This window comes from Stomoxys calcitrans, chromosome 3, assembly GCF_963082655.1.
Source record: "Stomoxys calcitrans chromosome 3, idStoCalc2.1, whole genome shotgun sequence".
Lineage (NCBI taxonomy): Eukaryota > Metazoa > Arthropoda > Insecta > Diptera > Muscidae > Stomoxys > Stomoxys calcitrans.
In genome coordinates, this window is record NC_081554.1 from 67,624,084 (window position 1) to 67,650,154 (window position 26,071).

A 26,071-nucleotide genomic window follows, 5' to 3' on the forward strand; every position below is an offset into this window, starting at 1 on the left:
TCTAACTTGGTCGAAATGAAAAATTACGGAAGCTTCATTTAACCAATAGCCAGAAAAGTGAGCGACTAATTAACTCGTGTTCAGATCTAGATACCAAGATACGAACAGACATGATTTGTCTGCATTGCTACATCTTTAATAGTGGGTTATACATACCACCGACTTATGGATGGTCGTGTACGTTTTGAAGAGTCATATGCCACTCGTTGAACTATATGTTCCCAAATTTTAATGTCAACAAATCTTTATCTTCTTCTAAGAATAGGATAGGTTTGGTTTAAGTGGCAATCAGCCATCAGACCTATTTCGATCTTTTCGTCCATTGTGATACCACAGGAACAGGAGATGGAAGATTTCTTATGGTTTCGACAGTTGAATCTTCCAGATCGCTTTAAAAAATGTGCGAATGTTCAGATTCGCTCAATTAGACAAGATCTTAGAGAAATTAGTACACATACAGCAGATGTTCTATAGTCTTTTCTTCCTCGACGCCCTCACAGCTTCTGCAGAAGTCGTTACTTGCAACCTTCAGGCTGCCTGGCTGTCTGAGAAGATATTTATGCCAATCGTCGTTATGACATCTCAGCTTGATACACACTGCATTGTTCGGGTAACATTCTCGATATGACGATCGTCTAGTTTGGAACTATCCGTATGGAAGTCTATGGAACTTTTAATACCATGGTTATCGTTGTTCCAATCGGTTCAATCATAGTTCTAATCAGGAAAAGTGGTACAGTACTTTTTATCTAAAAGACGCTTAGGCCAGGTGTAATCCACACTGCCTGGAACATCGGGCACTGTATCAAGGATAGCACATTGTATCGAGGATAGCCGCTGCATGACCAAAGAAAAAGCTCTCTTACCCTCCGTGGTCGTAGCAATTTTATCTAGCCATAATGTACAGAGGCATTGGGTGTAGCATTAAATTTAGTATATCAGATTGATATTGTCCTCTATGATACACAAACAGGCCATCATCCTTTGGTTCCGGCTGACTATTGAATAGTAGGAATAATGCATGCAAATCTTCGTATATAATTTAAAATATATAAATTTAAAATTTTCACAGATAGTTCAGACTGGTCCCGTGGAACTTAATTTTTTGATATCTGAATGGAGGCGGACCCTCCCCCTTACCCCACTTTTCAAAGTGCCAGATCTCGTAGATGGGTTATGCGTTTCCAGCGAAATTTCGCTTGCACTCTTATAGTAACCTAAAAACAAAAATTTTATATCCAAAATCGGGGTAGGGTACTTGATTCTGAAATCTAATTATTAGGCCAGGTGTTTGGGGGTGGCCCACCCCCTAAACAAACTCCAAACCAAACACGGTAATGCAAATTTACCCATGAACATTCTATTATGGAACAGGAGCAAACTCCTCACATATCGATGAGTGCTGTCTGATTCAAGTTTAAAATCAATGATAAAGGGTCCCCTTTTTAATAGCCGAATTCGAACGGCGAGCCCCAGTGCGACACCTCTTTGGGAATAAGTTTTTACATGACACAGTACCTCACAGATGTAGCCAGGATTAGGAGGGGATAACCACCGCTGAAAACAAATTTTATTATGGCCTCCGATATCCGAAGGGGGCGTACCCTCCCCCTTATTTTAAAAACGCCAAATCTAGAAGGTGTGTTAAGCTATTCAAGCGAAATTTTGTTTGCACTTTTATAGTAACTTAAAAACAAAAAAATTGATGTCCAAATTTGGGGTGGGGTATCTGAGAGGGACCGCCAAACGCGCAAACGGGTATATAGACTAATCTTCACACTATGGGATTCAAATAAAAAGTATTGGATAGTATAATACGAATCATATATCCAATTGTGGGGCCAAGTATATGGCCACACCACCCCCGAGCATCCCTCATTTTGGGAAGCAGAGTACGAATCTTTTATTCACTTTCTGGACTAAGCATCCGGGTATCCACCCCACCCCCAAAACAAGACTTATTTACTGAACATGGTAATATGAGGCTCAAAAGAAACGTATTTGTAAGTAGCGCACGTATTTGATATCCACGTTAAAGACTAAATGACGGACGGACCGTCCCTACCCCAAAACACCGCCAATTAGTACTTTATACGCGTCTATAGCAATATAGAGCTCAAATAAAAGGAAATAAAGAGAGAAAGAAGGTTCAGTGAAGCTGGCTTGCTTCAGCTCGTTTTCTATGAAAATAAAGTTTTGAAAAAATTTTCTATAGAAATAAAATTTTGAAAAAATTTTCTATAAAAATAAAATTTTGACAAAATTTTCTATAAAAATAAAATTTTGACAAAATTTTCTATAAAAATAAAATTTTGACAAAATTTTCTATAAAAATAAAATTAGACAAAATTTTCTATAAAAATAAAATTTTGACAAAATTTTCTATAAAAACAAAATTTTCTATGAAAATAAAATTTTGACAAAATTTTCTATAAAAATAAAATTAGACAAAATTTTCTATAAAAATACAATTTTGACAAAATTGTCTATGAAAATAAATTTTTGACAAAATTTTCTATAAAAATTAAATTTTGACGAAATTTTCTATAAAAATAAAATTTTGACAAAATTTTCTATGAAAATAAAATTTTGACAAAATTTTCTTAAAAATTAAATTTTGACGAAATTTTCTAAAAAAATAAAATTTTTAAAAAATTTTGATAAAATTTTTTATAAAAATAATGTTTTGTTTTATAGAATTAAAATTTAGTCAAAATTTTCTATGGAAATAAAATGTTGACAAAATTTTCTACAGAAATAAAATTTTGGCAAAATTTTCGACAGAAGTAAAATTTTCTATGGAAATAAAATTTTCTGAAGAAAAGAAATTTTCACAAAAATTTTTATAGAAATAAAATTTTGACAAAATTTCCTATAAAAATAAAATTTTGACAAAATTTCCTATAAAAATAAAATTTTGAAAAATTTTGTACAGAAATAAAATTTGTCAAAGACTGAGTCTCTATTAAATATGTTTTTAATACCTTCACGTTCAACTTTTGGTTCACCCTGCCCATATGAAATGTTAAAAAAAAAATTAATATTTGGAAATTTATAACATGCGTAAATTTGTTAATATTTTATTTATAGGTGTCAAACTATTCCCATTGAGATATGGTTATTGACTGTAACTCGTACCCTTGGGCAAAAACAACACATTCGATTTGGATTCTTAAAATATTTCACAAAAGATTTTTGTGCTAAAAAGAACTTGATTGTTTGCGTGTGTGTGCCTGTGATATGGCTATCCCACTTTGTGTAAATTTTCGCTTGTTTTTTATTTCAATTTTCTTATTTTTAGTAATTGAACTAAATTTGTGTACAGGAAATAAAACATTCAGTTTATCAAAAAATCGTGTAGCTAGTAGCCCCGATACAATTAATTCAATTTATTTACATAGTGAAAAAAATGTTTTAATTTTCTTAAGTTGTTGTTGTATTTGTTTATTATTTTCATTAACATTTCAAGCACAAAAGAATGCTGGAATTTTCAAAGAAAACACCGCATTTTTTGAAAATGAAAAAAGAATATATTGTATATATATATTAATCATCATCAAATTGAGAGGGAGGTATTTCTTTCAATAACAAAATGCCATAAATGAAGACTCTTCTATTTCGGAAGTGAAATGTAAACGTAAACAGTCATTCTGAAGGCTTGCGAATGTTCCTTCATTCATATGCTGAAAATAGCCAGAAAGAAACGAAATACACTTACATACTGCAAGTGTTGTACATGAATAATTAAGCAACTATGAGTACACAGGAAGAAAATTGATTTTCTTTGAACTTTGATCATGTCTTCTTCGGTTAAATTCACAATTAGAAGACTCGGTGTCTTCAGTCTGTTAAGTAAAGATGAGTCACTGCTAATTAATGAATGGGTTGTGGGTCAACATTTAGGTAATAATTAGGATATTTTCATTTTTTTAACATCTACAAAATGTTGTCCATCTTCTAAAAACTTGGACAACACCAAGTTTCAAACTATAGGTGTGAACGACCCCTGAATCAAGAACATGTTACTTGTGGATTTTACTAAGTTTTATTTCGGTGTAAAAAATTTGAATTTGTTTTGCAAAGTGGTCTTGTGCAGCCAGTCAAGTCAGCCTCACTTGATCTGTATGGAATGTTCAGGTAGCCAGACTGTGGGTATCACACAGTATGGCGAATAGAAAAATTCGAATGTTTGTTTAGTGTGATCTATTTAAATTTTTTTAAGCATGCCAAATTATGTATTTGAGTGAAAGAAATCTAAAATTAAAGTGGTTGGTTGGTTGGTTCGTTGGTTGGCCGGTTGGCCGGTTGGTTGGTTGGTTGGTTCATTGGTCTATACTACATCCAAGGCATTTTCCGCTTGCCTTGATGTTAATTGAAAAAATTCTTTATAAATATCTGAAAAGGTGAAGATTAAAATGTTATTTATTTGTTGCTGGTATTGCTGTTATTGCCACTGCTATTGTTGTTGTTTTGTTATTGTTGCAAATTTTCATCATAAAGCAAAACATTTTCGAATTGACGTTATTCACAAATTCTACAATGTAGAAACATACATGTGTAGATGCATGCCTTCATAGAAATAACTTTTTATTACTTTCTTTGATATGTATACAAATTTGATAATGCCAGATACCCTAGGGTTAAAGTGGTTGGGATATATCATGGATTTTCATAAAATGTTTGAATATTCACTCAATAATTTTCACATATTCTTGAAATTCTTTTTTCCCCATATTATGCGGTTAATTGAATTGCGTAGTATGGAAGGTATCTACGGTAGCTGGCTATAATAATAAAAAATCATGTGATTAATGACTCAAGATGGGCCAAGCCGACTGTTTTATTTTCTACACCACCTGGATGTATACAAATGCATTGGTACTTGTAAATATAAACAGGGAATGTGGGAAATATATTTCAGTATTTATGCAAGAAGTATTTGCCTAGTGAAAGTTTTTGGTTCCAATTTGAATTTAGAAAAAAATTTAATTTTTTTTCAAATAAAATTTGGGCTTTGTTGGATTTTCCCATAAAAATTCGTCGAATTATCATTAATTTGTAGAATAATTCTTCAAAAATTTAGTTTTAAATTAAACAAGTAAGAGCGTGCTAAGTTTGGCCGAGCCGAATCTTTTATACACTCCACCATGGACCGCATTTGTCGTGTTCTATGCGCAGTATCTCTTCATAATTTTCTACATACCAAACAACTGTCGAACCAGCAAAAATTTAAGCTTTTAGGAACCGAAAAAGGATGATCAAAAGATCATCCTTGCTCCGGTTTACACAGGATCAATATCAGGTTTAAGGCTGATTTGGACCGTATTTGGCACAGTTGTTGCAAGTCCTAAAAGAAAACCGCATGCAAAATTTCAGCCAAATCAGAATTGCGGCTTTTAAGGACTCAAGAAGTCAAAACGGGAGATCGGTTTATATGGGAGCTATATCGGGTGATCGACCGATTCGGACCGTACTTAACACAGTTATTGGAAATCATAACAGAACACTATGTGCAAAATTTCAGCCAAATCGGAAAAAAATTGCGGCTTCCAGGGGCTCAAGAAATCAATCGGGAAATCGGTTTATATGGGAGCTATATCAGGTTCTTGACCGATTTCAACCGTACTTGGCACAGTTGTTGGAAGTCATAACAGAACACTATGTGCGAAATTTCAGCCAAATCGGAAGAAAATTTAAGCTTCCAGGTGCTCAAGAATTCAAATCAGGAGATCGGTTTATATGGAAGATATATCCTAATCTGAACCGATACGGCCCATTTGCAATCCCCAATGACCTACATCAATACTAAGTATCTGTGCAAAATTTTAAGCTGCTAGCTATACATGTTCCACCGCCATCGTGATTTCGACAGACGGACGGACGAACATAGCTGGATCGAATCAGAATGTCGAGATGATCCAGAATATATATACTTTATGGGGTCGCAGATCATTATTTCGAGGTGTTACAAACGGCCTAGCTTTACTTTAGAGTGCTTTCGACAGACAGACGGATGGACATGGCTAGATCGACTTTAAATGTCATGACTATCAAGAATATATATACTTTATGGGGTCTAAAATGCATATTTCGAGGTGTTACAAACAGGATGACAAAATTAGTATACCCCCATCCTATGGTGGAGGGTATGCAAATGCAAATTTTGCCCATGAACATTCCACTAAGGAACAGGGGCAAACTTCTCACATATCAATGAGTGCAGTCCGATTCATGTTTAAGCTCAATGATAAGAGACCTCCTTTTTATAGCCGAGTCCGAACGGCGTGCCGCAGTGCGACACCTCTTTGGAGAGAAGTTTTACATGGCATGGTACCTCACAAATGTTGCCAGCATTAGGAGGGAAAACCACCGCTGAAAATGTTTTCTGATGGTCTCGCCAGGATTCGAACCCAGGCGTTCAGCGTCATAGGCGGACATGCTAACCTTCGCGCTACGGTGGCCTCCAATCGTCACGTTATCGTCAATGGACAACGCTATCGCACCATGAACACTGGTTATTATACCCACCACCGAAGGATGGAGGTATATTAATTTTGTCATTCCGTTTGCAACACATCGAAATATCCAGTTCCGACCCTATAAAGTGTATATAGTCTTGATCGTCGTAAAAATCTAAGACGGTCAAGTCTGTCTATTGAGTCACTCAACGTCCGTGCCGAATTTGATCCAAATCGGACCATATTTCGATATAGCTGCTATGGAGGCATAAATTGCGCATTTTTCACCGGATTATGACAAAAATTGGTTTACATATATACCCGGGGTGGTGGATATCCAAAGTTCGACAGGACGGCACATGTTACAATCGATTTATTGAAGAATAAGTTCGATGAACGAGTTATATCAAGAAATGGCCCAGTCGATTGGCCGCCTCGTCATGCGATTTGATACCTTAAGACTATTTTCTTTTTGTCAACAAGCCGACGACGTTGGAAGAGCTCGGAGCTAACATTGAAGGGGATATAGTTTCGGCTGAAAGGTGTGGCCCGAGTCATCGAAATTTGGGTCCAATGTATTGACAGATGTAAACGTGCCCGCGGTGGTCACACAAACGAAGCCGAGTTCCATTCATAAATCAGCTATGCAGAATAGTCTGCAGATGGCACACGACTGAGCTAGACCCTAGACCTAGGGATCTCAATGTTAAAACAGAGAAGACTGCAATCTGCCTGTTCACGAGGAAGACGAAGGTGGCCAAATTGAAGCACCATTTTTCCTTAAAAGAACGAACGAAGAACGCCGGAAACTGAATTGGATGTGTCATCGAGAAGGCTCACAGATGTTGGGTACTATGTAGACGAGCCGTAATCACGAAATGGGACCAGAATTCAAGGATAGTCCGCTGGCTCACTGGAGCTCGATTAAACTTACTTACTTACGCCTCAGTAGCTTGGTTGACGGTGATGGAGAAAAAGTGCAACCTAAGGATAAAATAACAAGTTTAGACATTGACATACAGATTTAGTGTGAGGCAACCTCTGCGGCTATGAGACTTAAGGTGATGGGAGAAGGGATAGAGGATAGGAACAAATCATACCATCGCGATATAATCGAGACGACGAAAGGACACCTGAAAGGGATGGAAGCATTTGTGATCGGATACCTGAGATTACACTTAAGGTCGACTACGAGGCACTCGGGACGAACGCAGTGTTACATGTACTGTGGAACATCGAAAGTGGGTAGGACAACGAAAATCCTATCGGCATATTCGGATCGTGAGAAAATGAAGCCATTTCTCAGTATAGCTTTCAGTATTATAAGGGGATACATAATGCAAAATACGTGCGGCAAGTGATAACATGTGTAGAGCATGCGGGGAAGATGATGAGACGTTGGAGCATTTCCCATGTCATTGCACGGCTTTCGCGGATTACAGACACCGGCACTTAGGTGGGGACTCAATACCAGACATAAACCAACTTGAGAGCACGCTCGTATGGAGAACAGATAGGGATTTTGTAAGTATCACCGAATTCCAGGCTTAGCTTTTTTTTCGAGTTTACTTTTAGTATTTATTTCGAGAGCGCAACAATCCGACTACTGGCTTAGGTGTATGTCTAAAATGGCCTGGGAGGGATTAATATCCGCACCATTTATTCAATCTTACCTAACCTAATGATATAGAACATTGGAGATTGCAAATAAACCATATTGCTTCAGATTTGGATACATTTTGCTTCCATACAAAGTGGTCCGTCGACTTGACTTCTGGAGCCCCTACCAGCCTGAGTTTTTGTCCGATTTGGCAGAAATTTTAAGTAACGTTTATACCCCTCTAACAAACAAATTTGCAAAGTTTTAGTCAGAAATTTTTTTGAAGTGGCAACGCTGTTTATTTGTCTGTTCGTAAACTCAAAAATTTGTCCTAATTTCCACAAATTTTTATTGAAAGTCATTCGCGTACTTTATTTGTCAGCAAAAGAGAGCTGGAGAGTGCGCGAGAGCAAGCAAAATTTTGAGAGTTTGGTAATTGAGATCATGCAAATTGTTGTTGGAAGTTTTTTCTCAGCAGCAATTTGCAGCATCGAACAGATGTATTACACGTGATTAAGTTCCAGACAAAAACTGAAACTAATTCTTCTACCATTACCAAAATTTCGACTAAATTTATTGAAACAATTAAAATTTCTGTTCGTTTCTCTTTCGAGACAAGCTGGATGATGGGAGATGCAAATGGAAAAGGAAAGCCAAAGATAGCAACACACACCAACCACTATGGGACGCGTTTCGTCTTTGGTTAGGAAGACTTTTCAACCATATTAGGTGTGATGGTTTCAAGGGCCGTGCGTTGGTATGTTGTATTTGAATCGTATTAATAGCGAAAAAGCATCTATGATACAATTACCACATTAACCAAGCTCGACAACCCTGCTTATTAGATGTACTTTTTTCAATGCATATATTTTTGTGTAATGACAGACATTCTATCTGTATCAAATTACACTTCTTCCGTCATACACATGATTTTGTTCATCTGTTGGAATAAATTTTGTTTGAAAATTATTTAGACGAGCTGGTGCATACGCCTTATCTCTGCTCTTTGGTTTTTAATAGTTGAGCTGGCAACCCATCGGCTCCTATTGCCTTGTCAGCTAACTGCTAGGCTGACCTCATTCCCATTATAGTTCCGTAGCATCCTCAACGCCGTTACTATCGGCTATCCAAAGCACACTAGCCATCGGTTTGATGGTTTTTTAGTAGAATTTTGCCAAAATCAATTTCTAATTTCACTATTTATGACCATTATCATCATCAGCCATCATATGAAAACTTTTGAACAATACTGTTCATATTTTATTTACTAAGTTCTCACATTTAAAAAGAAACATCTTTAAAATACTTATAAGTCAATCAATATATGAACAACCATAAGTGTTGTATATATCTCAAAATCAACATAATCATTAAAATCGATTTGTGGGGGGAGTGAGAAAAAAGCAACTGACGTTCCAACTGAGAAGATTTATGATAAACAACTATTGTTTTGGCGGGTTTTGATAGAAGAACGCAGACAGGAATGCAGCATACGTGATAACTTTTGTGCGCGCATACGATCACATTCCTTTTAGATGTTTGTTGATCTATTTTAATATATACAATACACACACACATACACATACACGTATGGACAAATGTATATTTCTATATGTCAATTTATTCACGCACACAATTTTATTCATTTATTTTTTTCTTTTTAATCGCAATTTGTTAATAAAAATATATATATGCTGTATATAGGGCCCCTCCCCCCAAAAAATACTTTGCAATTATTCCAGTTTTTTGGCAAAGAATTTATATTTTTCTTCAAGAAAAAATTCACACAATCATGTGAATTTGTTTTATTCGTATCAATATTTATTTCGCATACCTATATACATATATGTTGTTCCCACAAAAAATCTTTTCGTATAACACTATTTGTTCAAGGTAATTTTGAAAAAATAAAAACATATATCAAGCACATTTTTCCAATTAAAAAATAACAAAAAAAAACAATTCCGTCAACATTTCCCGACCGGCCGTATACCACTGACCGATTCCACCTTATACGGAATATTTACCCACAAAAAGAAAAACTGTTTGTGTAGAAAAGCATAGGTCGCCTGCCCTCTCATCATGATACCCTATAGTGCTAGATGAGCGGATAGCAAGTCATTCAACTTGTTTATGCAATTTGCCAAAAAGATTTACAGATTTTCGTAAAAATCGAATCCCCTTAATCAGCAAATTGTTTACGTTGTGATAGATGGAAGGCATTCAACCAACGTGCTAGACGTACGATCGATCAGAGGAACAAACATCGATTTGGATCATTACCTTGCTGCAGCATAGGTTCGCACCCCTCTACATCCATAAAAATAAGTTTGCTGATATCAGCAAACGCTTTCTGCTGACTTTAAATTGAAAATTGTGAACCTTTGAAGTTTTTGAATTTCAAAACAATAGTTAAGGCATTTTCTATACATTAATGTACATTTTTGGAACTTTTAGACGTAAAGTTTTTGTTTAAAAACAAAAATATGATTTGAGTAGATATTTTGTCTGCTGTAAAACTGAAGCCCTTAAAAAATAATAAAATTGTACAAAATTTGGGGAAGTTGTGTTCCAAACACAAATTCTTAAAGATGACATTTTGAGAATATAACCAAGATTTCACTATATCAAAACAGCTTAAAATGTTTGATCTTTTAGCAAAAAATTACCGCTGTCCGATTTTCAGCAGACTTTTTGTGGTAAAAGCAAACTTTTTTGCTGTTTCTACTAACAAATTTCTATGGGTGTAAGCGTATGTATCATATGGCACTTCACGGAATATGCAAGCCGAAAAGTTGCAAGCGCAGCACATAGAGTGCGTGAAGAAAGCACTTTTTATCCCAAAGATATAGCCCACCGATACTTAGGTGGTGATATACCACCAGACATTAACCAACTTAGGGGCGTGCTATGGAAAACGTTTAAGGATTTTGCAAGTAGCACGGAATTCCTTAGATAGATTTTATTTTTCGAGGTTACTTTTTATACCCTCCACCATAGGATGGGGGTATACTAATTTCGTCATTCCGTTTGTAACACCTCTAAATATGCATCTAAGACCCCATAAAGTATATACATTCTTGTCACTGATATGCATTCGTCGCAGGCTATTGGGGGAATTGTGTCTGAGCCGAAAATCCTTTGGGTTTCGTCTCGACTCCTTTAAGTCGCCAGGCCCTGATGATGTATCACCGGTTGAATTACAAGCTATGTCTGATAGACTGGTTCCCTGGCTTAGGGAGATATACTCTGCTTGTATCAGAATGTCATATATATGTCACGAAGGTCATTTTCATTTCAAAAGCTGGAAAATCCTACCACACGAAGGCGAAATATTTTGTACTATTAGTTTCTCATCCTCTATGCTGAAGACTCTTGAGAGGTTGATAGAAACATATCTTAGGGCAAGGATCCCAGGAGATTCCTTTCGCGGCAGCAGCATGCATAAAGTAAAGGCAAATCCACTGAAACAGCCTAGTCGGCTACATAGAGCGTTCTCTCGCTGTCAAGGAATATACAATGGTGGCATTTCTTGACATTGAAAGTACTTTCAATAATGTTAAACCGACGTCAATCATGAAGGAGTTGGAGTTTCTAGGCATCAACTCTAACGTAAGAAAGTTTATTAATAACTTACTTACTAAAAGATACATTACGGCAGGCTTGGGATCTGTGGATCTAAAAAGATGGGTCAGCAGAGGAACACCTCAAAGAGGTGTACTGTCTCCTCTACTTTGGAATATAGCCATTAACAATATATTATTGTCTCTGGAAGAAAAAGGCGTAAAAAAGGTCGCGTATGCTGATGACATGGCAATTGTGGTTAGGGGAAAGTTTCCCAGCACTCTAAGAGATATACTTCAGCAAAGTGGTCTAGGTATAAATCCTCGCAAGACAGAAGTAGTTCTTTTCAGCAGGAGATACAAGTTGCCTACAGTGGAACCTGTCTCTTTGGGTGAAGAGAATGTTCCATTTACAGAAAGCGCAAAGTACCTGGGTGTTTTGCTGGACAGGAAATTGAACTTCAAATCCAACATTTTGAAAAGGGCAAGAAGACCACTTTTGCCCTACACCTGCAAGAGAGCCTATGCATATACTGCAGTTGTCAGACCTATAATGCTATATGGTGTTGTGGTCTGGTGGACGGGGCTTCAAAAGTCCACCTACTGCTCAATACTTAACCGGATCCAATGGGAGGCTTGTTTGTGCATCACAGCCGCACTAAGGACGACACCATCTGATGCTCTGAAGTTAATGCTACATCTTATGCCTCTGTACATTGTGGCTACCCAAATTGCAGCGACCACTGCCGTGAGGTTAAGAGAGCTTTCTCATTGGCCATGTGGCCGATGTTCTAGGCAGTGTTGACTACTCCCTACCTGAGCCGCTTTTTGATAAAAATTACTGTACTACTATTCCGGATAAAACCGATTGAAACTACGATATTCCTGGTAAAATGCTAATTTTGCCCGTGAATATTTCACTAAGGAACAGGGGCAAATTTCTCACACATCAACGAGTGCAGTCCGATTCAATTTTAAGCTCAATGATAAGGGACCTCCTTTTTATAGCCGAGTCCAAACGGCGTGCTGCAGTGCGACACCCTTTAGAGAGAAGTTTTACATGGCATAGTACCTCACAAATGTTGCCAGCATTAGGAGGGGAAAACCACCGCTGAAAAATTTTTTTTGATGGTCTCGCGAGGATTCGAACCAAGGCTTTGGGCTTTGGGGTGTACTGTAAGGATCTAGAACTGGTCGTATCGAAAAGGTTACCCGACCGTTGCAGTGTGTATCAAGCAGATATCCTGGCAATTAAGGAAGAGGTGGAGTATATATATTCTTGATCGTCATGACATTTTAAGTTGATCTAGCCATGTCCGTCTGTCTGTGGAAAGCACGTTAAATTTCGAAGGAGTAAAAAAACGTTTGGAATTTTGCACAAATACTTCGTATTAGTGTAGGTCGGTTGGGATTGTAAATGGACTAAATTGGTCCATGTTTTGATATAGCTGCCATATAAACCGATCTTCGGTCTTGACTACTAGAGGGCGCAATTCTTATGCAATTTGACTGAAATTTTCCACGTGATGTTTTGGTATCACTTCCAACAACTGTGCTAAGTATGGTTTAAATCGATTCTTAACTTGATATAGCCGCCATATTAGATTGGATTTCTTGAGCTTCTACTGGGCGTTATTCTTATCCGATGTGGCTGAAACTTTGCACATATCGTTGAGCAATGACTTTCAACAACTGTGCCAAGCATGGTCTAAATCAGTCCATAAACTGATAGAGCCGCCATATAAACCGATCTCCCGATCAGACTCATTGAGCCTCTAGAGGGCGCAATTCTTATCCAATTTAGTTGCAATTCGACGTATGCAAATTTAATATGACTTCCAACAACTGTGTCATCTGTGGTCTGATAACCTAATATAGATTTTTTAACGTAACCAACGTGCAGGGGATGTCCCCTGTATATGGAAAGGAAAGTTAAGGATTGGATGGGGGAAAGAGGGAGTAGTGTTTATTGATATTCGTCTTAAATTTCTGAACGTCAATGTCGGTGGGAAAGACATTAGCCGGAAGTCGATTCCACATACGAATGGTTCGGGCGAAAACTGATTTTTCTCGATAATGCATGGTAAGGTCGAATGGCCAAACGGATGTGAATTCCTGGCAAATATTGCATTCCTGGTGAACATCCAAACGTCAGGGATAAGAAGATAAATATCCCTGGAACACATGCCATGAAAATAACGATAGAGCAAGACTACGCCTCCCACATTCCGATGATGTTCAAGAGAAGCAATAGAGTTGGATACCCTACTGTCCCCAATCAACACCACCGCTCTCCGTTGAACCCGGTCGTGTAGCTCCAAATATGATTTTGGAGCTCCTGCCCATATATAAGAGTTATATTCCTTCCACGGTCTGATGTAAGTAGTATAGATATTGAGAAGATCAGAAGAGGTAAAATATTTTTTGCAACGCTTAAGAAAGCCCAAACACTTGAATGTTTCTTACGACACTTCGAATATGTGTTTTGACCAACGAAAATTGTATCTTCATGCCCAGAAATAGCACTGCGTCTTCTGTGCGTTAAAGTCTACTCAGTTCATTCCACCCCACTCGGAAATGGTCAACAAATCCTCGGAGAGCGTCTCAACCATAATGCGCCTCCTCTCCACAATTTCTTGAGGACTGGGCCTATGGTCGAATGAATATGAATAACACAGACTACAGTCATCGGCAAAGGAGTAGACTGGATTCGAAGTCTGACCCAATAGAAAGTCAATGAAAATAAGAAAAAGGGAAGGGGAAAGGACAAAGCCTTGTGGCACACCTGCGGTTAATGTGTAATCATCTTATGAGAACCCATCCTCAACAACTCGTATAGTACGATCTCTGAGAAAGCTCGATATAAATCGAACAAAGTTATTACCGACTCCTAAAGCAACAAGCTTTGATAAAAGTGCACCGTACCAGACCCTATCAAATGCCTTGGAGATATCCAGAGCCACGACCTTACTCTCACCAAACTGGTGGATAGACCGACTCCATCGTTCCGACAAAAATGCCATAAGGTCTCCCGTAGAGCGATTTCTGCGGAACCCACACTGTCTGTCGCTAAGAAGGCGATTGGACTATAAGTGGCTGAGAAGATAATAGTTAACAGTACTCTCCATAACCTTGGAGAGCGCGGAGCATATCGCAATTGGCCGACCCACCTTTCTTGGGGATGGGCTGAACGTTCGCGTCGGAAAAACTCCCGCACGATAAGCAAGGTTCAAAAGGTTGCGTAGTGGACGAGCAAGCGTCGAAGAACACTTACAAAGAATAAATGTTTATATACCGTCCGGGGCCGGAGATTTATTAACGTCGAGATCCGCAAGGACCGTTTTAACTCCACGTGTTCGAAAGAATATCTGAGGCATTGAACTAGGTACACTATCAATCACGGGAAGTGGTTGATTGCTTAACAGCAAGGAAGAATTTCCTGCAAACATTTCAGCCAGTAGATTAGCCTTATCAACCGGATCAGTGAATACCTGGTCATCCTTAACAAGAGTTAGGATTGCCGATGGGTTGCCCTTTACTCTTTTTACGAATGACTAAAAGCTCTTGCTTCCCCTCGGACAAGCAATGATTGCTAAACGGCAAGGAAGAATTTCCTGCAAACGTTTTAGCCAGAAGATTAGCCTTATCAACCTGTTCAGTGAATACCTGATCATCCTTAACAAGAGTTGGGATTGCCGATGGGTTGCCCTTTACTCTTTTTATGAATACCAAAAGCTCTTGCTTCCCCTCGGAGAAGCACTAAATTTGACACGAAGACGCTGTTCATAAAGAAACTTTTCATGTCTAAGTACTCTGGCACACGAAGTTCTTGCCTCGAGATGTTTAGGAGTCAGATTGAAGTCTTGAAATTCTGACAAATTAATGAAACATCAAAATGACTTTGATTCAGGCAAAATTTAAAATTCACCCCTAAACATTACATTTAGGAATACTTCTCTCACTTCAATGAGAGTTTAAGCTTAAAGATATGCCCTTAGCATTAAGAAATAAATTCCGTTAAAAATGTTTTCATATTCACAATTGAGATATTAGCCCAAGAGTTCTACCAGCTAAGTGTCAAAGCTTACCTATCCCAAAAATATGATACATAGTGTATTTATTTATAACAGCAGCGTTTTATGATTAAATGTTTTGTATCATACACAAAATTGATATCAAAACAAGCAAAATAAAACCAATGCTCATTTTTCAACATAAATGCTAAAAATTGGCATGGGAAATTGGCTTGAAGATAGACAAATGTATGCATAGTGTTGAATGGCAGTGACAAAATCATTGTGATGAATGTATTTCAATTAAATTAAGGGCAGCTCACACTATTCAGTAGTAAAATATAAATTGTAATTGCTAAAACCATTTAAGGTCTGGTTGGGTCTTACCCAAAGGTCATTTCACTTCTTATATTATTTTGTTTAATTCCTCAATGTATATATATTTTTTTCTTCATAGTCAATACTGTGACGTGTATTTCCCCCTAATGCTATCCCAAAGACATATTGTCCGCTGTTTGGTATTTAAGAGGATGTGAATGAATGTTTTACATATTTTGCAATTGTCATTTTCGTTTTTGATTTAATTTTAATTAAGAGAAATAAATTAATTAAATTTAACATTTTAAATGTTTCTGGTTTTATACATTTCACCTTTACGAATACTAATGAAATTTGATGCAATTACAACAAAAATTTCGTCGACAAGTTACATTCACACCTTGTACATTCTATATGCAAATAGTAAACGCAAGTGGGTGGATGGTGTTGATAGCAATGCATAATAATAATGGAAATGTTTGTTCCACTCGACTTTGTTGTTTTTGCTATAAATTCTTGTAATGTGGACCAAAGTAATAGAAATATTTGGGTGAAAGTTTTTCTGCATACGTCAAAGAACTCATATATCATAATATGTGAATGAAAATGAAAATTATAATAATAGAATAACCAATAACAAAATATGAGTAATGCTTTATTTTAAAAATGACCACTGATACATCAAAATTTTTTCTTAATGGTTTTATTTTTGGTTATGCCCTCTCAAAATACAATTCTATTCTAATGACGTTTTATGGGCGAAAATCTTTTACTAGGCATGTTTTTCAGAATTTTTGGAATTTAGTCATAGCAGGTGTATTTGTTTTTTTTTTGGTACTCATAAAAAATCATGTGAGCTGATCGTCACATATACATATATGTATAAATTTATACAAATATGTTCTTAAAGCTGCTAAAGAGAATTCTTCTTATTTAAGATATAATAAAAATAAGATATTTAAATGAAGTTTTCCCAATACTTGCAATGGGATTTACAAGTATTTCAATTTCTTAAGGTCCTCATTTTTTCAATTTCTTAAGGTCCTCATTTGCTTGAAATAGTTTTTTGTCACACTTATTATTCACTTTTGTAAATATCATTACAAGAGTTCTGGTCTCTTCAGACGTTGATACTCAAATGACTTGTTCACGTTGCATCACATTATTCCTTGTTTTCTTATTTTGAACAGTTAGATTTCTTTTTCATTTATGTACAAAATAAAGTTTTTTGTCAGATAACGGTTGGTCAGGTGAAAATTCACATGTGCTTCACGAATCCACACTTCATGAGGTTTGCATGCTGGCGGCGCCATTGGGCCATACTTCTTCGTCGACGATACCAATTGTGAAAATTTCATGCCAATCATACTTGGCATGGATTTTGGAAGTTATACTCTAAGATTGAACAGATAGCATTCACATGTGCTTCACGAATCAACACTTCATCCACAAAAAATTACCATTTGGTGCGGTTTACATGCTGGCTGCGTCATTGGGCTATACTTCTTCGTCGGCGATGCCAATTGTGAAAATTTCATGCCATTCATACTTGGCATGGATATTGGAAGTTATAACCGAAGATTGTACAGATAACAATTTGCAAATTATATAAGAACTAGCATTCCGGTGGCCCACTTCGCTAGACCCGTTTATGATACCCCCTTTTTAGTAATAATTTTTTTGTAATAATTGCGTATAAAATTTCAGAAATATGTTCCCTTTTGTAAAGAAAAAATTGGGTTAGGCTAGATTAGGTTGAAAAGAGGGTGCAGATATTAATCCGCCCCATGCCACTATGGGCATACACCTAAGCCAGTAAACGGCTTGTTGTGCGATCTAAAAAAGAAAATACTAAGTAGTACCAAGAATAACAATTCAACGGAAAAAACATTAAATCGCCCAATATATATAGCCAAGGTAAAAATGAATTCTAACTTTGAGCGCTTTACCTCAATTCGTTAAGAAAGCACCAATTTGTTCGTTGTAGTACCCAAATATACGATTTTGCAAAAAATCTTCTGGCCGCCCAAAATTTTGAGAGCTTAATATCACTCTGTAAAGAAAGCACAATTTTGTATGTTTTAGTAACTAAATGCATGAATTATAAACAAATCATCTAACCGCCCACTATTTACTGTCAAGCTGAAACCATATCCTAATTTTTAGTGCTTTAGCTCAATTCGTAAAGAATGTACCATTTTGTACGTTTTAGTATCTAAATGAACAATTTTGAACAATCTTCTGGTCATTTATAGCCAATGTATACTTGTTTCCCAATTTTGAGAATTTTTGCTCACTCCTTTCAGAATATACCATTTTGTATGTTTGAGTACATATATGTACGATTTTGAATAATCTTCTGGTTATTTATAGTGAAGGAATACTTGTTTCCCAATTTTGACAGATTTAGCTTACTCCGTTAAGAAACTACCATTTTGTACGTTTGAGCACCTAAATATACAAATAAAAAATATCTTCTAGTTGCCCAATATATTCTTTCGTGGTACCAATTACACCACAATTAGAACGTTTTCTTCCACATGTTGTACTTTTGTGAAGACTGCAATAATGTTTGTCAAATTACTTCATTTTAGCAATCCCCGTTCGCTGTTGGCGGAGATAAACTATTTCGTACTATTTTGCACTTTTCCAACAAAATTTCTAAAAAAAATACTAAAAATGCCTAAAGTTATCCAAACAAGTAACAGGCAACCATAAAAAGTAGCATACAATTTTTTCAGCAGACTTGTGTACTCCAAACAGCAGATGTTGTGAATTGAAATAGCAGTAAAACATGTTTGCTAATATAGCATCCCTATATTTGCTGAAACAGCGGTAATATCTGCTTTCCCCTTTTCAGCAGACAAAAGCTGCTGTTTTAGCAAAAATTTTTGTTTTCAATAAAAAATTTGGTTGAGTGTAGCTCCATTTGTAAAGAAAGTACCAAATAGTACCAATTTTGGTACCAAAATGTATGAGTTTTTACTAGATAATTTTGCCACCCATCCTATATTCCTTAGTTGTACCTACATGCCATAGCTACGTCTATGAAAAGTAGGAAATAGTACCAATTTTGGTATCAAAATGTGCGAATGGTGAATAGATCATTTAGCGACCCATCAAATATTTCTTAGTTGTACCTACGTGCCAAATTTCAGACCTCAAGCTCCATCTGTAATTAAAGTTATAAATGGTACCAATTGCAGTACTAAATGTATGTTTTCTCCCGTTAGCAGTACTATTTTCCCATTTTTTCTTTTCACCTTCATCTTTTTGCACCAGATGTCTTTTGATTCAAATTTCATCCGCCCTGTACAAAGTTCACTTGTTTCGTACCTTTTTGGTACTTTTTTTTTGGTACCGAAATCTAAAAAATTTCCAAAAACTCGTATAGTCACCCAATTAAGGTGGCTATAGTGTATCTAAGTTCCAAAATTCAAAGATCTAGTTCAAATTACAAATAGTACCCATTGTGGTACAAAACGTACTATTTCTCCCACTTCCGCAAATATTTTCCAAAAAATGTTTACCAAACCTTTTACGAGGCGCTCCTTAATTTGAGCCCAAGAACATAATTCTACCCTTTGCGTTCGTTCTGCGCAAGTACGTACAATTTCGTACTTTTTGATACCTAAACGTACGAATATCACCAAATCCAGCCTTATTCCGTGCATATTACCCATGACCAACATTCGTGCAGAATTTCATGATTCTACCATTAGCCCTTTGGGCTAGGCTTTGATCAGTTAGTCAGTCAGTGAGTCAATTAGCAATCAGTCAGTCACGTAACTCTTTTATATATCGTAAAGTACGAAAGTCATATCCAAATTTGGGGACACCCAATGAAACTCCCCAACACGGAATTAGGGGCGATTGGATAATATAGGATATAAATTAAACGACTATGGAAAAATATTACGGATTTGATATATTTGGGACGAAGGGAGTTGAGTGGCCCAATTTCGGCCACTTCAGTTCGCTCCAAATCCCCGATTATAAGTAAGTAAAAACCCGTTAAGATCGGCCAGGCTTAATTTCGATGAAAAAGAAGGAATATTTACCAGAATTTTATTCGAGAAATCGTTATACATTTATACATCTTTATCATATTACTTTCCGATCCAAACTATATCGGGCAAGGGTTTTGAGACTTCAAAAACAAATCACAGTTTCAAATTTCGCTGATATCGGGTATTAAGTACAATTTGGGCCTATTCTTTCTACTTTTAATCGCAGATCGGTCTATACGGCAGCTACAATATATTAAAAAATGTCCGATCTGAACCATAAGTAGAAGGTGTCTTGAGGACCATAACATAAATCTCTGTTCTAAATATCAGCTAAATCGGATAACAAATGCACACATTTTGGGCCCAAGACCATATATTGGGAGATCGGTCTATATGGCAGCTATATCTAAAAATGGTCTGATCTGGATCATATTCGGTACCGAGGCTTTATACATTTCACTGTTCCAAAATTCAAAGGAATCGGATAATAGGGAAATATGTAGGTCTAGACGACAGATATATCCAATATGGACGTCGGATATGGACGAAAATTGGCATAAATGAGTAGGCGTCTAATATAACTCTCTGTTGCAAATTACATTGAAATCGGATTTAAATTGAGACTTCCAGCTCACTTTCAAACAATGGTATTAATTGCACTTACCTCTAAATTACTTAAAACAAGGTACACAGATAAAAATAATTTTGAAAAACAACAACTTTGATCGAAAAAACAACTACGAAAGTTGTTAATTTTCCTGCAACAATTTATTTTGAATCTCAACGACCCCAAGTACGAATTTGTTGTTGAAAGGCACTCTTTGCAAGCCAACATATAATAACAACAACAATATACCCATAAGCAAGGTAAAAAACCATCTAACCGGCTAACGCTTGTGCTTTGCGTCGGGTGGTGGTGTTTTTGTTTTCTTTGTTGGGCTCCCACTACTTTGTCTCCTTCATTTCACTGTTGCTCTCGGGTTTTCCTCTGTCACTCTCTACTATTACCCACAAAAACCAAAATGGTGCCGCAGAGTATTAAACTCATGATCTCATGTTTGGTAGTCTTGCACGCATCATCTAGCCTGTGGACATCATCTTTACGATGAAATAAATCAATAAGTACTGCTGCACAGTAATAAGTGTTAATAAAATTAAAAAAAGGAAAAACCACTCTATAACATTTTTTCTGAATACGAAATTCACATTTTTTATGCCGAATTTAATTAATTTAATGAACAAAAAAAAATTTTATTTTGACCGACCGGGGGATTTGGACTTGGGTTTGCAAGTCATGAATGGCATGGGAGTTTTATGCTCTACATGGTAATATGCCTATTTTTATAACTACCTCAACTAAATAATTTGTTGAAAGTCAATAAAATTTCAATAATTATGTCTGTCAAGTCTGTTGTAGAGACTTACTAACGTACTTCAACAAATAATGTCTTTGATTCAATGCTAAAATTTGTTGAGAACTTAAAGTTTCACATACAAATTTGGTAGTTGGTATTTTCTATGAGATATTTTCTTAAATAAAGATAACGGGATTTTTGGTATACACATACACACCAAAAATCCCGTTATCTTTATTTAAATTCACAAAATTTTTTAACCACTATACACATCAACCAAAGAAGTGATACATTTGTAAAAATCATATTTCAATATAGATATGCTATGATTTAGTAAAAAAACACATTCTCCTGTAAAGTTTGGATTTTGGCACTTACATCTTTTTGGCGGTTAGGGGACGATATATAGATTATGCCCTACAGGTGGTCATAAAGTAAAACTGAAGATCTTAACATGAACATGAAATGTCATTACTTGGCATGAACATGATTGAATCAACTTGTGACCTGATGGTTGTAAGGAAGTAAGATCGTGAGATCTGTGAAGGCAAACTATATCAAGGCATTGGATGCAAAATGGCTTTTACAATTTTAACCGGCCTACGTTAATAAGAAGTTTCTGCAGATACTTTGAGTGGAATAACTTTACTCGTTTGGAAGAGAATGTGTTTTCAACAAAGGGATAAACGGATGGACACTACCAGATCTACTTATGTCATCAAATATATATATTTCGATGTATTCACTGAATTGCTTTCCATCACCATTCGTTTTTTAAATTACCACAGAGTATACCTTACCACATGGTCATTCACATTGTCATTTAACAGATTGTCAATTGTTCCATTTTTACTAGAAAATTCAATAATTTCTATATTTGATTCAGTGTTCATGACATGCTGCAATAATTTATGACTTGAGATATGACACTTTTAATGTAGTCGAACGATATGTGTTAAGATAATGTCAATATGCCATGTCTAGTGTTAAATAAATGATCTTTTAAAGATGAAAAGCAAATAGATACAATTGTTAATTAATTTTAATGATTTGTTTTACGATAATAGCAGTTCTGCTTGAAGTAATTGGGCATTAGACTTGTTTTATTTGCAAATGTGCTGATATTAACGCCTACAGATTTTAGGATCAAATGTGTGTCGTCAAAAGATTAGTTGTTATTTGAAATAGTTTTTATCTATAGAGAGCGAAAGAGTAATTGTTTAGAATTTGCACAATTAAACTACAATATGTGATTTTAAAACAAATTTGCACCTCTGCGACTCTTTAAAAAAATTAGATTTTATACATATGTCTAAAGACAAAATTTCTATTAAATTTCCTTTAGGTGAAGCTAAGTAATGCAAATTTGCTCATGAACATTCCATAAAGGAACAGGGGCAAACTTCTCACATATCACCAAGTGGTAAGGAGCCTCCTTTTTATTGCCGAGTCCGAACGGCGTCCGCAGTGCGAAATCTCTTTTGAGCAGAAGTTTTTACATGGCATAGTACCTCACAAATGTCGCCAGCATTAGGAGGGGATAACAACCGCTGAAAATTTTATGATGGTCCCCCTAGGATTCGAACCCAGGCGTTCAGCGTCATAGGTGGACATGCTAGCCTCTGCGCTACGGTGGCCACCACATTATTAAAAGCCTGAAAGTAAGTAGGCTTCAATTCGCATGCGAAAGAATTAATACCCAACTTGTGGCTTTTGGGTATCAATGGGATTCAATCCCAAGGCAGCCGGTTGTACATACTAGATTGACTCGATGGAGTTCTTCATCGGCAAGGGCGGCCGCCTCAGTGTATAACACATTGAAAGAGTGAAAGTGTTTGCATAATGCTGATAACGTCCTCATTTTGAGTGGCCGTCTCTATTTCTCCACTGTCAAGGATTTCTTTCAGGACCCGCTGAGGAAGCTTTCGAGATGGACGAGGGCCAACAGGGATGGCATAAACCCCAGGAAAAGAAAGATGGTATTGTTTACGAGAAATAGGAGATATGGTGAGTTCAGGGGCCGGTTCTTGATGGAGTGGAACTGCCGGAGGCTAAATACCTAGGCGTTATTCTTCACCAGAAATTGAGCTGGATAAGGAACGTTGAGGAGAGAATCATTCCGGAACGAATGGTAGGTTGGCGACGGACCATGTGTCAGGCGGATCTTTCTTCGATGGCGACCTGGAAGTTGTCTTCCCGAGAAGGAAGCTTAAGTCTGGGCGCGTCCCGCCATTACTGGGCCCTGCACCGGTCAGGGATTTTTGTTGAATTCCAAGCGATTAGGGAGTCACATAGACTTCTGAATAGGTTGCTAAGAGTGTCTCAGACGTTTGGGGGCTGCTGTCAGATTGCGCTGGGTTCCGGGCCAACACGGTGAGGCGGGCAACGAAGCGGCGGACGAGCTGTCCAGGTTTGGATCGCGGATGGACTCTGGAATTGTGACGCCGATGGTGAACCCTCCCTTGAATTGGATGTTTGGAATGGTGGATTCCCACTTCTACTGGTTGCAGAGTTGCGAAGTAGAGTTGGCAAACTATCAATAATCGGAACAGTTGATATTTTCGATCGTTTTAATAATAAATATCGATATCGAAGCCATTGTGCAAAATTCCAGGGTACCCCTAAAGGGGCTCAAGAAGAAAACTTGGGAGATCGGTTTATATGAGTGCCATGTGAGGTTATGGAACGATAGTATGAAGGTAATAGAAGAATTTGTTGTTTAAAATATCAGTCAAATCAAAGAAAACGTCATAGTACAAAATTTCACCAAATCGGATAATATTGTGCCCTCTGCCAAGTAGAGCTGTCAAACTATCGATAATCGCAGCATTCGATAGTTTTAATAATAATTGTCGATAGTGTCGATACTATCGTTAATTTTCCATCTCCTATATTTTAAGCGATAATGAGAACTAAAAATCAGGAGTTCGCTTTATAGAGAAGCAAAATCAATGCACAGACGAAATAAAACCAAGATTAATACAGTTGAAAGTCATGAGAGAAATCATTGTAGAAAATGTGAACCTTATAGAATGAAAATTGCGCCACGTATAGGCGCAATGCATCTTAAAAGATACATTTAGTAGCGCATCGCTTATTTCTGTTTAATTTTGCAAATAAATTAAACTTTTCCGATAGTATCCATAGGAAAAATATCAATCGATATTCAGTCAAAACAAGATTCAAGATCGGTTTATATGGCAGCTATATCAGCTTATGGACCGATTTGAACTATATGTAGTTAGCACAGTTTTTGCAAGCCATTACAAAACACGTCATGAAAAATTTCAGCCAAATCAGATAAGAATTGCGCCCTCTAGTGGCTCAAGAAGTCAAGATCCAAGATCGGTTCATATGGCTGGATCGACTTAAAATGTCATGACGATCAAGGATATATATACTTTATGGGGTCTTAGATGAAAAATATCGATAGGGGCATCGATATTTTGCCTATGATGCTCTATAAGACAAGGCGAGTTATTGGCGCCTTTAAATAACCAATGGAGACTCTGTGCCCGCGGCGATTGGTGCTTTGGACCAGAACGAGCTTGCTCACCCGTAGCTTGACGAGGATCGCCACCTCCACTGGAAAATGTGGCTACAATAACAAAAACTAATTCCTTGATGGCCCGGATCTCCGCCTGCAGGACGGTATTATGGTCAGGGAGTCGGAAACAGATATCAGTCCCTGGATTTTCATTGTAGAGCCCCAGGTCTACTCTGTCCTCTAGCTTTGACCCAGCTTTGAAATTGAAAACGGAGACGTCAGTTGAGAAGTTCATTATATAGAACTAGATGTGTAGCGGTACAAAAAGAAGGCCTCTAGATCAACCAGCATATAAGGTCAGGGGTTGTAGCACCTGTGGACCTCGTTTGTAGAAGACTTTTCAATAAGGCGAAAGCCACAAGTGCACCACATGACAAAAAGTCTGAGTTTAGAGCATACAAGAGCGAGCTGAAAGCCACCGTAGCACAAAGGTTAGCATGTCCGCCTATGACGCTGAACGCCAGGGTTCCAATCCTGGCGAGAACATCATAAAAATTTTCCCCTCCTAATGCTGGCTACATTTGGGAGGTACCATTTGGTGTGGCAGCCATGTAAAAAATTCTCCACAAAGAGCTGTCGCACTGCAGCTCGCTCTTCGTACTCGGCTATAAAAAGGAAACACCATATCATTCAGTTTAAACATGAATCGGACAACACTCATTGATATGTGAGAAGTTTACCCCTGTTCCTTAATGGAATGTTCTTGGGCAAATTTGCATTTGCAAGGGCGAGCTGAAAAAGTTTCATAAGAAATCTAGGATGGCAATCTTCTGCTCCATGAAAGATGGCCTCTAGGCTACAGAACATCCTATCCTCCTCACCTATTCCACGTAAGGTACATTCAGAAGTCAGAGTATATATGGACAGATACACATTTTCCGGGAAACTATTCAGCAAACATTGTAGCGTAGGAAGAGGTTGTCCTTAATTTATGCTCATCGGGGACGTGGAGAATGATGTAGTGGAGAATGAGGATGACACCATCAATACTCAAGGCCAATAGCAGTTGTATTCGAAGTTTTCGAAACTGGTGGATCCAAGGTTGAAAGCCATACAATGCCTTTTCTAACCAGAATGCGAACTAGTTAAGCGCCATAGACTATCTGTCAACCGTAACTTCAAATATCCCAAACCGAAATATTTTCTTCTGAAGAAATGTAATTTGTATAATAGTTAGCAAAGTTTTTCGAGCAGCTCCTCTTATCTA

General features: G+C 37.1%; 1 protein-coding gene across 2 annotated transcripts in view; it reads right to left on the bottom strand.

The window, feature by feature from the left end:
• LOC106086207 (tau-tubulin kinase homolog Asator) overlaps positions 1-26,071 on the bottom strand; it is a 121,042-nt gene that overhangs the window by 84,637 nt on the left and 10,334 nt on the right. The gene's annotated exons all lie outside the window — the stretch shown is intronic.